The 17,104-nt window shown below is 41.7% G+C and overlaps 1 pseudogene; it reads left to right on the top strand.

Annotated features, from left to right (window-relative positions):
- LOC131060190 (SNF1-related protein kinase regulatory subunit gamma-like PV42b) overlaps window positions 1-16,868 on the top strand; it is an 88,269-nt pseudogene extending 71,401 nt beyond the window's left edge.
- Window positions 16,869-17,104: the final 236 nt, after the last annotated feature.

Here is a 17,104-nt window from a genome sequence, read left to right as displayed (position 1 = left end):
TTTGGGCCATGTATGGGAGAAGGATTAGAAGCTTTCAGGCTTTGGCACATTTTCTAGTGGCATAAATTGATTCCTTTGCATATTCAGAAACTTAAGGGTTGAGTCGGGCTGAAATCTAATCACTTATTGTCACTTGAATTGTTCCTGACACAGCTTCTACAGGCATTGTTTGAGCTGTAATTAGTTACAATGGCCTTAATCTCTCAAAGGTTCGGATAATCTGATATCCATGAATTTGTACCTTGTATTCCTCTCCAGAGTTCCCTTTGCATCTTATAGTGGTCCAGATGTCTAACTCTATCCTTCTACAGCAATAAAGGTCAAATGTTGGGAAAAACACAACATGCATTCATGAACATACCATGAGTATAATAGGAGAAAGCGAGTCATTTAGATTCTACCCTGCTAATCTGTGTCAGCTCCCCAAGGAATAGAGGTCAAATGATAGCAAAACACAACTTACATCCATGAACATACCATGGGTATAATAGGAGAGAGCAAGTCATTTAGTTCTACCCTATCTGTGGCAGATGCACAAGGATTAGATAGTAATTACAGCTCTAAATAATTACTTGAAACTGTTTCTGAAATTTTCCCTGCAGACAACGGATTCTTTACCGAGATGAAGTACATATTTAAATGGCACTTAGTTTTCTATTTTGTTTCTAAAGAGGAAATTTTCTGCTATATTTTGCATATTTACCAGCTAAACCAATAAAATTGAAGATTTTTGGACCTGACTTCAAATGGAATGCCATCCCCCATGTCTTCTTTCATTGTTTTTGTTGAGTTCTATCTCATATCTGTGCCAATCGAATCTCAATGACAAATTGTCATCTTAAATATAACCTTGCGAGGATCACAAGGTGTCATGTCCCCACTCTAGCTCAGTCTAGCAGAGACATGTGAGTCAGCTTATTATGGGGTCTTGTAGGCTGACAGGGTTGGACAGAGACCCGGTTTGGTTATTCAGTGTTGGAGACTTGGTGTTCTAGCAGTTATTGATCAGTTGGGAGACATTCCTTGTTTTTAGGAGGCAGTTCCTACTTTTTAGGAGGTTTGATCATGCCCAAGGTTGGGTCTCCATGAGATGCCTCTTTGGGTTCAGTTTCAGAGAGATTGGGCTTGTTTCCTAAATTTTAGGAGCATCCCTAGATTTTAGGGATGAGACTACCAGTGAATCCTTGATTTCCGACTTCAGTCACAGACAGGTGACAGGATGATTTTAGGGTTTGTAATGTCAGTTGGGCATTTTGTGGCTATTTGGGTTATATTTTTAATATTTCCTAAGTTAGCGTTTAATAATTAAATAAGGCTAAGTTGTTAGCCATTTTGGAGTAATAAGGGGATTTTTGGCCTCATCTGGATGCGCACCCTATTGTGTGATAGCTCGTTGGAAAGATCTTGAAATTCTTTAAATCTTTCTCTTTGGTCTCAGGGCAATTCAGTGAGCGGATTTCTGTCTATGGGGAAAAAGGTCATTTTCTAGTAACATGACCACTTTAAAATTAGAAATTATAACATTTCCACTAGACCATGCCACTTGGAGACAATTAGGGTTCGATTTGCAATTGAGAGGGGTTATAAGGGGATAGGAGCTTCATTCTATGATTATCTTTTGCATATTTGACAACTTGTATGAATTTGCTCTGGAGAGCGATTTCTAGACTGGGACGCAAACCCCAGGATTAGGATTGGCTGGGACGTAGCCCTCAGCAATCTTTGGCAACGGACTTATAAGGCATTGTGCGTGGTGATTAAGGACAGAGGCATCAATTCTCAGTAGGGTTTCAGCGTAGCCTACCATCTTTCCAGTGGAGACGTGGTTCATTGCAGCTGGAGGAATGCCATTTGCAGCAAATACACCACGTGGTGTATAGGGTATTGCTTGTATTCACTTCCAGTGTATGTGGGGTTGGAGAACATTCTTCATCTTCCAGTTTGACTTCGAATTTGTATGAGAGCTTGGGAAATACATTGGATTCATTGTTTGGCTTTGTAATTCAGACAAATCTGCCTGGTACGATTTGCAATAATTCTGACTTTTGCTGTATACCTCATTTATTTCAGTATTGCTTCATATTTGCTGTTATCTATTCCTTCCTATGCTATAAAACAATCAAAAACACAAAAACAAACAACCCTTTCTGCACTTCTGTCTAGTTCTATAAGAAAAACTTAAATAAACAGGAAAACAAAATTAAAAATAAAAAATTACAACAGGTTAACAGCAAAGATCTATCCGGGATCTTTCAGTGGTATCAGAGCTATGTATTCTGCCAGCCTGTGGGGTTAGTCAGATTTTATTTCTATGCATTCGGGTAGAGCGGATATAAATAGGTATTACACACGCAGAAGAGCTCAGTACGAGCGTGAGTTTGGGATAGAACAGGATCCAGTCATGGCTGAGGAACAGGTGGGCGGCAGAAGAAATCAGGATGAGGAAGAGGGAGAGATGATGAGGACTCTTATCACTACTCAGCCCAGGATCGCCCAGGCATTAGATAGGTTACAAGATACCTTGGATCGTTTGGATATGGATGGACACAGAGGTAGGCGTGGTAGGTCACCTTCAGTGGCTGGTAGTCACCGCAGCCATCAGTCCCAATCTTCAGTTGGGAGTTCCCATCATTCCAGCAGGAGGCACCGCCATCGTACACCTACTACGAATAGGCCATTGCTTCCTCAGTTCATACCAGGTGAACAACCAGCACAAGTGGAACCACCGGAGGTTGGGTTCCAGGAGTCAGTTTTAGCAGCCACAGCTAAGTGGAGAGCTCTACCCCCTGAGGTTAGGGACGTTTTCCCTCTTCCCCAGTATTGTGCACAGCGTAGAGATACAACCAGGTTTAGGGGAGATCGTGGTAATAGACCACACCACCAGCAACAAAATTATGATTTGAATAGAGCTACTGGGAAGATTACATTGGCCCCATATAATGGCACAGGAGACACTAGCGCACGGGCGTGGGTCCACAAGCTGGACATATATCTTTCATTGAGGCCCATGCCTGAGCGTGAGGCTATTCAGTTTGCTGTATTGCATTTAGAGGGGATTGCCTATGATTGGTGGCACCATGGATTGGTCACCCAGGATCACACCTTAGTTCACTCCTATACTGAGTTCACTAAGCGTCTCATTGCACGGTTTGACCGTAAGGATACAAAACTTTATTACAGGGAGTTGGCTCACCTTAGACAAACCGGTCATGCAGAAGCCTATATTAATGAGTTCCAACGTATTGCAATGATGGTACCGGATATGCCCCAGAGACGTAGTGTGATGTTGTTCATTGAGGGCTTGCAGGATAGGCTAAAGGGACTAGTGCGTGCTTTCCAACCAGCAACTCTTAAGGAGGCTATTGAGGTGACATTGAGACTAGATACTGTTCCCACTTCTTATCAGGCAGATAAGAAACCATTTAGAGATTCACGGCCTGCACAGAAGGCCAATACGTCCCAGAACAAAGAAGGGACTTCAGCGAAAATCCCTTGGATGAATCAGGAAACGAGGAATGAATTGAGGAGGAAAAAGTTATGTTTTTCCTGCAAGGAACCTTGGGAACCAGGACACCGTTGCATGGGTAAAGGAAAGGTTCATTTGATTGAGGTGACTTCTGAGTTAGGAGATGAGGAGGTTCTTGATACTGATATTGAGGATGATACAGAGGATGTTGAGCAGGTTCAGACACAGTTGGAGCTAGACATCCCTGAGCCGTTGGCGTCAACCAAAGTAGCTATGGCTACTCTCTCCAGTTATCCTAAGTTTCATGCCTTCCGGTTGAAAGGTACACTTAAGGGTAAGCGGGTCACCAGCTTGGTAGACACAGGTGCTACGCATAACTTTATTGATCAGAAATTAGTTGAGAGGCGTGGCTTGCAGTATGAGGAGTTTGGTGGTTTTGGAGTGAAGGTGGCAGATGGTGCAGTTTTGGGTTGCACCAAACGGATTCCACAGCTTAGTATTCAGATGGGGAATTATACTTTGACTGATGATTTTTATGTGCTTCCTATAGAGGATTATGATGTGGTTTTGGGCATGCAGTGGTTACAGGGTATTGGGCGTTACATTATTGATCACCACCGTATGCAGTTGGAGTTTCTGTCTGGAGGGAAGAAAGTGATTTTGAGGGCAGCTTCAGATGGTGGACCTAGGGAAGTGACTTCTCGCAGGATGGAGACTATCCTCAGGCATAATGATGTACTCTGGGCTACGCATTGTTTGGTTAAGTCCAAAACACCCACACCCCAGGATGGCCGTGTGTTTCATGTGGACATTCAGTCAGTGATGGATCGTCATGGTAGAGTATTTGGTGATATACCTCCTGGAGTGCCACCAGATAGAGGTTTTGAGCATGGTATAGAGTTGGAGGAGGGAGCAAAGCCAGTGATTACTACCCCATATCGTCATCCTAGAGCTTATAAGGATGAAATTGAGAAGACAATTCATGAACTATTAGATATGGGTTTCATTCGGCCGAGTTCTAGCCCATTTGCTTCTTCCGTAGTGTTGGTTAAGAAGAAGGATGGGACTCTACGGATGTGTATTGATTACAGAGCCTTGAACAAGAAGACAATAAAAACAGATATCCTATTCCGCGCATAGATGAGTTGTTGGATGAGTTACATGGGGCTGTCTATTTCTCTAAGATTGATCTTTGTTCAGGCTACCATCAGATTCGTGTACGCGCTGAGGATGTACACAAGACTGCTTTCCGTTGTCACTATGGGCATTATGAGTTCCTGGTAATGCCTTTTGGCCTTACCAATGCACCAGCTACTTTCCAGTCCTGTATGAACCATATCTTCAACAAGCAGCTGAGGAAGTCGGTTCTAGTGTTCTTTGATGATATATTGATTTACAGTTGTACTTGGGAGGATCATCTCAGACATCTTGAGGAGGTACTTGGCATAATGGAGGATCAGTCTCTATTTGCTAAGCTTTCCAAATGTGAGTTTGGATTGAGGGAGGTGTTATATTTGGGACATGTGATCAGTGCTGATGGAGTGAAGGTGCATGAGGAGAAGATTCAGGCAGTTCAGAATTGGCCCGTCCCTCAGAACATTACGGAGTTACGTGGATTCCTTGGATTGTGTGCTTATTATAGGAGATTTGTGAAGGGGTTCTCTCAGTTGGCAGCACCTTTGACAGATCTTACAAAAAAGGGGGCCTTCAGATGGACAGAACAAGCGCAGGGGGTCTTTGATAGACTCAAGGAGGTGATGAGCACTTGTCCTGTCTTGGCACTACCTGATTTCTCGCAGCCCTTTGTTCTAGAGTGTGATGCCTCAGGATTTGGTATAGGAGCCGTGTTGATGCAGAACAAACATCCCATTGCCTATGAGAGCAGAAAGTTGCAAACTAATGAGAGGTTGTACTCTACCTACGACAAGGAAATGTTGGCTATCATGCATGCTTTAGCCAAATTCAGACAGTATCTTGTTGGCAGCAAATTTGTGGTAAGAACTGATCACAACAGTCTGAAATACTTCCTAAATCAAACAGAGCTTAATGATAGACAACAAAAATGGATTAGCAAAATTCAGGCTTATGACTTCGATATTGAATTCATAAAGGGGAAGAATAATACTGTGGCTGATGCACTCTCTAGGAAACCTTCATTGGCTGCCCTTTGCTCATTGAGCGAGATTTCAGCAGATTGGAAGGCTCAACTCTTAGTTGAGTATTCCAAGGATCAGCATGCTTGTGAGATCATGGATGGTTTGATAGTGGATGACAGATATAGTGTGGTAGATGATATTATCTACTACAAGGGTAGGGTTTATCTTGTTCCGAGTTCTCAGTTGAAGGAACAAATTTTGCATGCTCTCCATGATACTCCTACAGCAGGACATCCAGGATATGGTAAGACTTACAGGGCGGTTCGTGAGAGATTCTCTTGGAAGGGTCTCAAAGATGATGTTTTACGCCATGTCCGTGAGTGTATGACTTGTCAGCAGAACAAGTCGGAGCATACCTACCCAGCGGGGTTGTTGCAACCCTTACCTATACCGGAACAGAAGTGGACAGGGATCTCAATGGATTTCATTACAGGTCTTCCTCGGGTTCAGGGGAAAGATTGTATTTATGTTGTTGTGGATAGGCTAACAAAGTATGCCCACTTCTTTCCCATTGCACTGGATTTCACAGCATCACAGGTGGCTGAGTTATTTTTCAGGGAGGTATTTAGACTCCATGGTCTTCCCAAGACCATTGTGAGTGACAGGGACAGCAGGTTCATGAGTTCCTTTTGGCAGGAACTTTTCAGGCTTACAGGCACTGAGTTGACACCTAGTACTAGTTACCACCCTCAAACTGATGGACAGATCGAGATAGTCAACAAGTGGGCTGAGGGATATTTGCGTAACTATGTGTCAGGGCAACAAAAAGCATGGGTACGTTGGTTGTATTTGGGTGAGTATTGTTATAATACCACTCACCATATGTCCATTGGCATGACGCCTTTCAGAGCTCTCTATGGATATGAGGCATTATCTTTCACTGATTTGGCAGTTAGTGATAGTAGAGTTCCTTTGGCTTAGGATTGGTTACAGGAGAACCAGGATGTCATGAGATCTCTCAGGGAGAATTTACAGCAGGCCCAGAATCAGCAAAAGATGTACGCAGACAGGCATAGGATTGAGAGAGCATTTGAGGTGGATGATATGGTCTTTCTACGCTTACAACCATATCGGCAGAGCACCCTAAAAAGGGGGGGAGCTGAGAAGCTCAAACCACGTTTTTATGGTCCATACAAGGTACTCAGGCGAGTGGGAGAGGTTGCATATGAGGTTGAGTTACCACCTGGCAGCAGGATTCATAATGTATTTCATGTATCTTGCCTGAAAAAGGCACTTGGACAGCATATTACAGTTTCACCCGAGTTACCTCCTATGGATGAGGAGGGTAAATTGATTTTGGTTCCTGATGAGATTCTTGAGGTGAGGGAACGACGACTGAGAAGCCGGGTGATTCGAGAGTATTTGGTTCGATGGAGAGATCTTCCCATAGAGGATGCCACCTGGGAAGGTGAGAGCATTTTACAGCATCCAGCATTACAGTTGCTTGTGGGCAAGCATCTCCGAGAGGGGAGGACTGTCATGTCCCCACTCTAGCTCAGTCTAGCAGAGACATGTGAGTCAGCTTATTATGGGGTCTTGTAGGCTAACAGGGTTGGACAGAGACCCGGTTTGGTTATTCAGTGTTGGAGACTTGGTGTTCTAGCAGTTATTGATCAGTTGGGAGACATTCCTTGTTTTTAGGAGGCAGTTCCTACTTTTTAGGAGGTTTGATCATGCCCAAGGTTGGGTCTCCATGAGATGCCTCTTTGGGTTCAGTTTCAGAGAGATTGGGCTTGTTTCCTAAATTTTAGGAGCATCCCTAGATTTTAGGGATGAGACTACCAGTGAATCCTTGATTTCCGACTTCAGTCACAGACAGGTGACAGGATGATTTTAGGGTTTGTAATGTCAGTTGGGCATTTTGTGGCTATTTGGGTTATATTTTTAATATTTCCTAAGTTAGCGTTTAATAATTAAATAAGGCTAAGTTGTTAGCCATTTTGGAGTAATAAGGGGATTTTTGGCCTCATCTGGATGCGCACCCTATTGTGTGATAGCTCGTTGGAAAGATCTTGAAATTCTTTAAATCTTTCTCTTTGGTCTCAGGGCAATTCAGTGAGCGGATTTCTGTCTATGGGGAAAAAGGTCATTTTCTAGTAACATGACCACTTTAAAATAAGAAATTATAACATTTCCACTAGACCACGCCACTTGGAGACAATTAGGGTTCGATTTGCAATTGAGAGGGGTTATAAGGGGATAGGAGCTTCATTCTATGATTATCTTTTGCATATTTGACAACTTGTATGAATTTGCTCTGGAGAGCGATTTCTAGACTGGGACGCAAACCCCAGGATTAGGATTGGCTGGGACGTAGCCCTCAGCAATCTTTGGCACCGGACTTATAAGGCATTGTGCGTGGTGATTAAGGACAGAGGCATCAATTCTCAGTAGGGTTTTGTTGTGACCATTTCACACATCGCCCCATCGCAAATGGGGACCCCCTCTTTTTGCTCGTTTTTCGCTCGTTTTCGCTTTCGTTTTTAGGGTTTTGTTAGTCAGTTAGTTGTCTGGATTTAGGGCTAAGCCTTAGGGTTTTAAATTTTGCCTTTTCAAGCCAAAATCCAGTCATTTTTGAGAGCTTTTGAGCTTCTTTTCTAGAATGCAAATTTTGAATGCAATGATTTCGCCAAAATGGTCTAATTTTTCAATTGGAATGTTCATGCAGGGCTTAAATTTGTCTAAGGTTGATCGTCAATGTGAATTTTTGTCCGATTGAATATTTTGACCAAATTTTGACTTTTTTGAATTTTGATCCTGAGCATTGGAATTGATTTGTTTTCGCCTCGTGAAGTGTTAAAATGTGAAAAATCTTGTTATTTTGGCCTGTAGGAGCAAAATCGCTCCTGTCCCTCAGTGAAGGACGGGAGCTCATTTTCGAATATCTCATTGTCCTTGCAGAGTCCAGACAAATTTTACGTTTGAAGTGATAGAGAACGACAAGATCTTTCCATTGAATATAAATTGAAGATTTTCGTGAGCACAGACATGCCTCCAGGAGGAAAATCGCTCCTGTCCCTCAGTGAAGGACCGGAGCTACAATTCAAATTTCACCTTGTCCGTGCAAGATTTTGATAACTTAGCAATTTGAGGACGTCCGAAGGAAGATACTTTGCCAAATGAATATAATTTGAGATGCAAAAACGAAGGAGAATGACCTATATTGACTAAATCGCTCCTGTCCCTCTCCAAGGGACCAGGGCGAGGTACCTTGTAGCTCTCGTCCCTCTCCCAGGGACCAGAGCGATTTCCTTCATTTTGCAAAATCCAGACAAGGGTCAAGGCAAGTTTACGTTCAAAAGCAAGGAAGAACATGAGATGGACGCATTGAATACAAAATGAAGATTTTTGGGACGTCCACAAAGGTCCTAAATGTCTAGTTCGCTCCTGTCCCTCAGGAAGGGACCAGAGCGATTTTTGATATAATTGCCTTTTTTTGCAAAATTACAAACAATGTCAAGGCATGGGCGGATAGAGTGAAGAAGGACGAATCCGTTGAATATAAACTTAGAGCATGGCAAAGTAAGATGAAAGCCACAAGGGAAGGATCGCTCCTGTCCCTCTCCAAGGGACCAGGGCGATGATGATGATAATACTCTCTACGCAAGTTCAAGGTCGTCCCTCCAAGGTTCAAGGCTGATCCAAGTCAAGACGAAGGGTGGCGAAGACATTTCAAGGCATTTCCATCAAGCGCAACGTTGCAAAGGTCATCACATGGAAGGATTTGCGCTCTAAGACCCAGATCGCTCCTGTCCCTTGGGAAGGGACCAGAGCGATATCTACATAATGGCGTAAATTTCAAAAGGCAAACAAGTTTCAAGTTACCAAGAGGGTCGAAAGGACATCATTCCACGCAATGAAGATAATTGCAAGTTGGTAAAAACAAGAACAAGCACATAATGATGAACTTCGCTCCTGTCCCTCAGGAAGGGACCAGAGCGATATTAGATGTATTGATCATTTCATGCAAAATTCACGTAAGGACAATATATTGCAATGTTCTGGAGGATCCATGGTATGACAACAAGGTGATAAACAAGAGTTTTGAACGTCCAAGCATCGCCAAATGGTGTGAAGGCCTCATATCGCTCCTGTCCTTTGGACAAGGACCAAGGCGATACTATCAAAACACTCACGTTCCTTCAAAGATCAAGGCGAGGCGAGGTTAGGAAGTGCGAAGGACGACGTTTGAAGGACATTGCAAAGGGGATCGAAGTTTAAAAGTCGCCAAGATCAAGGAGAAATAATGGATCGCTCTTGTCCCTCTCCAAGGGACAAGGGCGATGTTAGATAGAACACATGATATTTTTGAAAATCACGTTAAGACAAGGACGCACAAGGTTCTAAATGACGTTTGGAAGATGATACAAGGAAAGGATCGTACCAAAATGGAGAATTTCAAGCAAAAAACTTAGGATCGCTCCTGTCCCTCTCCAAGGGACCAGGGCGATAATGGCCATAAGATGTATTTGCTCGCACAAGAAAGGCAATCAAATTCGAAGGACCACCAGGTGATCGATTTGGGACGTGGAAATGAAGGAGTTGAACGTTGAAAATGCAAGAATCTAGACCAAAATCATGGATCGCTCCTGTCCCTCTCCAAGGGACCAGAGCGATGAGGTACGTTCCCTTTGTTTTCCAGTTTTGGCGCCAAATTTAAACAATTCGAATTTGCTTTAAATGCTAAATCAATTTAAAAATTAAAAAAAATCCACTTTTATTGGCATTTAATATGGCGTTAGACATTAATTATGTTTTTGCCTTTATTTAAAATCGAAATTTGCAATTAAAAAACGCAAGGCATTAAATAATTAATTAATTAATTAATAAAAAATCGATTTGAGCGCTCATATGTGGAGGTCGGCCTTGTCATTTCATTGCAAATCATTTAAAAAATGGTTTTATTTTTTATTAAGTCGGCCTAAGGGGTGAAGGAGGCAAGCGCTATATAAGGGGGGTAGAATTATCATTTTCTACATCATTATTTTACCTTCCTTCATGCGAATTGACAAGAGGCGAATGTAGTGCGAGTTTCGTTCATCCAAGGTGGCGAAGACACTCCAAAGGTGGTGCGAATTGCATTGAAGACCCAAAGGTGGCGCTAATATCATCTTGTGAGGAGTGCGAAGTGTGTTTGAAGGGGTGCGAATTCCATCCAAGGTGGCGTAAGCAATCAAAAGGTGGCAAGAATTTGAAGATCACACCAAAGGCGAATTTGAAGATCCATCTAAAACCACGCCAAAGGGGAATTTGCTAAGGACTTGGAGATTTGTTAGTGCGAACTTGAAGATCCATTTGAGACTACGTCCAAGGCGATAGTTGAAGATCACATTCTCTCCAGAGGTGGCGAAGTCAAATTTGAGGAGATCATATTGAAGATTATCTTTATACCTCAATTTTGCCTAGGCAAATTTTGTTTTTTGCATTCTAGAGTTAGCTCTCTGTTGAGGTATGGCGATTTAATTGTTATTGCTTTATTCATTCATCGTCATATTTCAAATTTTGAAATTTTGATTCTTGAATTTCTCTTAGCTCAATCGTTTATTTTAGGATCTGATAACTCTAGAGACTTATCATGAGGTTTCCTAAAATCTATCTCTCTTATTTACGTTATTTATTGCAAAATCTATTTCTTATAATGAAATGTTGTGTAGGTATGGCGACCCCAAAGGCGGGAGCATCCACCAGTCGCTCGGCTCTCATGAAAGAAGATCAGAAGACCGAAGAAGTGGAGACCAAGATCGTGTCCAAGTGGAGCAACGTTGGAGATACAAACTTGGGGAACTTTAGCACGAAGAAGTTCCGAGAGGTCCCTTACATCGGCAAGCCATCACCTGTCGCCCGGAGAATAATCGAGAGTGGCATCATCAAGGCGGCCGGTTTTCCTCCAGCCATTCAGTGCCACGAGTTGATGATCGAGTGTGCCCGTCATTACAATCCACAGTCCAGGACAATTGTGTCCAATGAGGGAAACACTTTGGCGTACCTTTCAGAGGAAGCCATAAGTGAAGCCTTCCATCTTCCAGAGCACAGGGACATGATACAAGAGCATTGAGGGAGCCAGATCAGTGTACGATGATGATCCAGATGCTTGCCTAAGCATAATCAACAAGAACTGGCTACTCAAGAGTCGTCCCCGTCTGAGCAAAGTACCGAACACACCACACCGGATTGATTTCCAAGAGGAGTACAGAGATTTGATTACTATGCTCAACAGAGTTACAGGAGCACCTCATGCCTTCTATTTTGAGAAATGGATGTTTTATTTCATCCAGGTGATTGTTCAAGGAAAGGGTACAATACATTGGGCTAGGATAATTAGCCATTGCTTAGACGTACAGTTGAGAAGACTCAGGGCTACTAAGTCCTTCCACATGAGTTCATACGTCATCTATGCCTTAATCAGGAGCGTTGAGTACGCAGGACTACCTCACAGAGGAGTGATTGGAAGAGGACCTGGCGAGGTCAGAGTTTGTGAATCCTATACCTACTTGCATCATCCACCAGGGAAGAACTACAAGTTAATCAATGATACTTTCACGATGAACATCACAAGGACGTTGCAAGGAGGGATTCACAACAGATTATCTCAGGATGCCCAGGAGTTAATCAAGAGGTACGGTGCTTGGTTCATTCAGTTTCCCAAGTTCACTTACATTAGAGTGTATGGATGTCCTTTACCTCCATACATGTTGCCAAGGTACCCGACAGATAGAATTGTGTTACTTGAAGTAACAAGGCAGTTGGTAGCATATGTGAAGGCATTCAGACACAGACATCAGAATGGAGTTCAGGTACCTATTATTTTGGGTAATTCAGTTGAGGTATGTCCCAATGTCTCAGCCATGGATGACGCAGAGAGGGAGTTAGCCTTGTATCCTTTTTCATCTTTTGCTTGGAGGAATAGTTTTGATCCTCATGGACATTTAGAGGAGACGGTCGGTAGAAGATTTAGACATGAGTACCAAATTGAAGATTTTATGATGAATCTCCTAGATGATCTCGAAGTGAAACGAAAGATACATTCTAGATTGCCTTTGGATTTCATCAGGAAATGTAAGATTTACAGAGTGGCCGACCAAGCTCAGGACAACGGCAGGCACATCCAATCTTCATATGATAGAGAAAGCAAAACAATAAGTTTGAATTGGAATGAGCCCGAGGCCGTGGATTTAGATGATTTGATGGCACCAGTCTTGTCTTGTACTCGCAGATGGGTAGACGTTCAGCATCAGAAGTTGAGAGAACAAGGCATAGCTATGTCTTTTACTTTGGAAGAAAAGCCAGCCGAGGGTGGAGCCAGTGTTAGTGAAGGCAATCCTAATCCTAGGAATTCAGGTGAAGGTAACCTTCGATGTGCCAGTGAGGGCAATCTCCATTCGAGAGGTTCGAAGAGAAAAGAAAGATCAGAAAAGAAAGAGTCTTCCAAGAAAAAGTTAGGTGCCAACAAAGATCAAACACCAGGTACTTCTTCCAGACCAGAAGATAGAGCAGCTCGAGTGGAAGAGTCCATGGAATCGATGGTACAGAATGACAAACAGGAGGAAGAACAGGCACAGCATGTTTCATCCGATGGATCTCTCCAAGACTATGATTTAGATAATGATAACGAAGTAACATCTCCTCCCCGACAAGAAGAAGTAGTACATAAAGAGATTCAAGTTCAAGAGACAAGATCAAATATCCCAGATTGGTTGAAGGAAAGATTGACTAAGGTGATCGTAATAGAGGACGAGGACAGTGCAATTGATTTAGAGAGCCTCGTGGGACGTTCACATATGACAACAGAGAAGAAGAAGGCTACAAAGATGTCCAAGATGATTCGAGATGAGACTGGATCTAGAAAACTGCAGATAGCTACACCGGCAGCAGACAAATATGAGGGTGAGATCCTAGCAGAAGACTATCATATACAGACTATTGAGTTAGGACCATCCACAACAGAGCAGACTTTAGATGATGCCACCGACACATTTGAGGCATTGAAGGACAAGCTTAGAGAAGAAGTAGAAAAGAATAGAAAGCTTGAGAGAGAGGTCGGTGCATGGAGGACATATTTCAGTCACATCAATGAACCTTTGGGACGTCAGGATCCAGTTAGATCACCATTGCAGGCATTGCCCCTTCAATCAATCAATGAAGCAGAAAGATTCAGGAACCTGGTCCAGCGTACATGTGGTTGGATGGATAGATCTCACACGGTGGCCATTGAGTTTGTTACAAGGATGTCGAAGATCACCCATCAGGCTATCCAAGTTCTTGAGATTATTCACAGATTGATGGCAACAGTAGCTGCATTTGCCCATACCAAGGACGTTGTCATCCCTGTCTTGAAAGTTATAAGACACACATCCAGAAGAATTTTAGCGCAGGAGAGGATCTTAGAAGGTGATTCTCACAGTTTGTTTCAGTGGTCAACCTTACTCCATATAAAGAGTGTTCTCTTCGAGGACATCAGTGTTAGATGTGGTCAAGTTGAGGAGGTGATCAATCCGATCCAGGACAGAGTATTTGAGGTACTTCGTACCATTCTTGGCAGAAGGATCGAGGTCGAGACAGATGTGGATTTACAAGAATTTGAGGATAGAATCACGATCATCTTTCGCAAGGACGCAGATGTTACAGATGAGCAGTATGATCAGATGTATGCCACCATGCTCCTGATTGATAGAACAAAGGAACTTGAACGTACTTGGGACGCAGCTCTTCTAGATGCATTTGATCAGGTCATCCACTTAGAAGAGAGTATCAAGAATCTTCCCGAGATTCCAAGCACAGAAATCGAAGGAATCGTGACAAAATTCATTGCATATGCTAAGAAAGAGAATTGGAAAGGGAATAAGATTCTAGATGAAAGGTTGTTACAGATGACATGACATCTTATTTCTCATTGGTTGATACCTCCTAGATTTTTGTGCCAAATTTAATATTTGGCTATGTATTTAATGTTGTTCAGTAAAAAGGAGGTCATTTGTAGCAAACCCTAATTAGGGTTTAGGTGTCATGATCTTGTCCATTGATTTGCTTTCAATCTGGACCTTTCATTGTAACTGGGGATGCTATTTATTCCCCATTTTTTCATTTCAGTTGTAATAGAAGAGGAGAATAATAGAAAAAATAGTTAAGAGTGAAATAGAGAGATTAGAGTTGTAAGCAATTTTATTTTGTAGCAAGATTGAGTCTTGAAGAGAGAAATTCAAGCAATTGTTGTATATGATGACTTGGAAATCAATAAAATATTGAAGTTATGGTGTTTTGTTGCAAGTTTCTTGAGTTATCTTCATGGTTGTTGGATGTACTTGAATCACACTCAATCAAAGTAGTTTGTTAATTTGAAAGACTAAGTGTGAGATTTGATATTTGGTAGGATTCGCAATCCAAACCACTAGCTTCTTGCTGATTGTAGGAACGCCTTGCGTGGTCGACTGGAAAACACTTTGAGTCCTTAACCTTCAAGCATTTTCGCATCTAGGATATGTACCTTCGTAGTAGTGTCCTTGGTCTTTGATGCATTGAACACCATTATTACCTTAGAAGATCGCACTAATTTCAGTTGAGTTGTTATCTTATGGCAAAATTGAAGTTGGTTGAGTCTTGCCAAATCTCATTCATGCTAAGTCGTTCATAGGGTTAGGCTAGATTAGATTTACTTAAACCCTATCCTTTTTCCATTTTTTTTTGAAAGATCCTTTTAAGATTAGTGAAATCTTCGAACCATTGAATCCGTAAGAAGCCTTGAAGGAAACAGCAAATCACATCATACCACTAAAAAGCTTGTCCACACGTGGAGACCCCACTAAAAGAACCTTGGAGTCCATCTAACTGATCCTTTTTGCAGATCTTCAGCAGTTAGAGACTATTTTCTCAAGAGAGGATAAGATGCCTGTTGGTATTTTATTCTGTGTATGATTGTGTATGAAATACACGTCAACAGGTTTCAGCGTAGCCTACCATCTTTCCAGTGGAGACGTGGTTCATTGCAGCTGGAGGAATGCCATTTGCAGCAAATACACCACGTGGTGTATAGGGTATTGCTTGTATTCACTTCCAGTGTATGTGGGGTTGGAGAACATTCTTCATCTTCCAGTTTGACTTCGAATTTGTATGAGAGCTTGGGAAATACATTGGATTCATTGTTTGGCTTTGTAATTCAGACAAATCTGCCTGGTACGATTTGCAATAATTCTGACTTTTGCTGTATACCTCATTTATTTCAGTATTGCTTCATATTTGCTGTTATCTATTCCTTCCTATGCTATAAAACAATCAAAAACACAAAAACAAACAACCCTTTCTGCACTTCTGTCTAGTTCTATAAGAAAAACTTAAATAAACAGGAAAACAAAATTAAAAATAAAAAATTACAGCAGGTTAACAGCAAAGATCTATCCGGGATCTTTCACAAGGCATGGATCCAATTTAATTAGATGGTCAAAGCATTTTTCGTTGGTCGTCTGAAAGCTAGAGAAATATTTCCTTCAGCCTTAAGGTAATAAGAAAATTACAGAAAATAGATGGCTGAACTTTGCATCCAACAAAGTAACTTAGTCATAAGTGTTCTTTCTTTGTGAGTACAAAATTTGAACTTCAAGCTTGTGCCCGGTCCACTGATCTAGGACTTTTACCTGAAATAAGCTTACAAGGTATTAACCATGTTGTCATAAGGTTTATATATTGGCTGAATTGATGCAGCTTTACACTTTTACAATCAATTAAGAATTTACTTTGGTTTTGTAGGGACAAGGAAGAAGATTGGTTGGTACTTTTTCTGCCAGTGATTTGAGAGGCTGCTCACTTAGCACTCTTCCGTCGTGGATGTCATTTTCAGTCCTTGAGTTCACAGAGAAATTTGAGCACAATTTGGCTGCATCAGCTTCTTTGAGTAGCAAGAGTCGTGGTACAAGACCCTTAGTCACTTGTCTTTTGAGTACACCACTAGAAGAAGTAATTTCCAAGGCTGTGGATTTTCATGTGCATAGGGTATGGGTTATAAATGAAGGTGGGTCATTAATTGGACTAGTGGCACTTTCTGATATTTTAAGAGCAGTTCACAATGTAATTGCTGCTCAAGATGCTTCACATATTGCTGTGAAAGATTCTTGACAATGTCGGATAAACTGTAAATTGTAGTTAGATCCTTGAGCTGGTATGTTAACTTTCACAAGATGAGAACTTGTAGACACCTGCATAACTGTATAAAAGGATTTCTATTAGGAATGTATGCATGGTGAGGATTATTATGGGAGAGTATTTTGGTAATGTGTGAAAGCACTAATGGAAAAAAGTAAGCATTTTTGCAGACAAATGCTTGATGATTTTAGATTACATATTTGCATGAGCTGAATATAACATTTGTTAAATCATATGCCAATCTTTACAATAGATTTACGATATAAGTTAGCAAGCTAAAGTATGAATATATACAAGAAGCCATGTCAAGTAAAAAAATATACTAAAAACTCTCTTCAGTGTCTTTTTTAAC

This window comes from Cryptomeria japonica, chromosome 7 (assembly GCF_030272615.1).
Source record: "Cryptomeria japonica chromosome 7, Sugi_1.0, whole genome shotgun sequence".
Classification (NCBI taxonomy): domain Eukaryota; kingdom Viridiplantae; phylum Streptophyta; class Pinopsida; order Cupressales; family Cupressaceae; genus Cryptomeria; species Cryptomeria japonica.
Note: the sequence above shows the minus strand (reverse complement) of the source record. Positions and strands in the feature narration are given on the sequence as shown.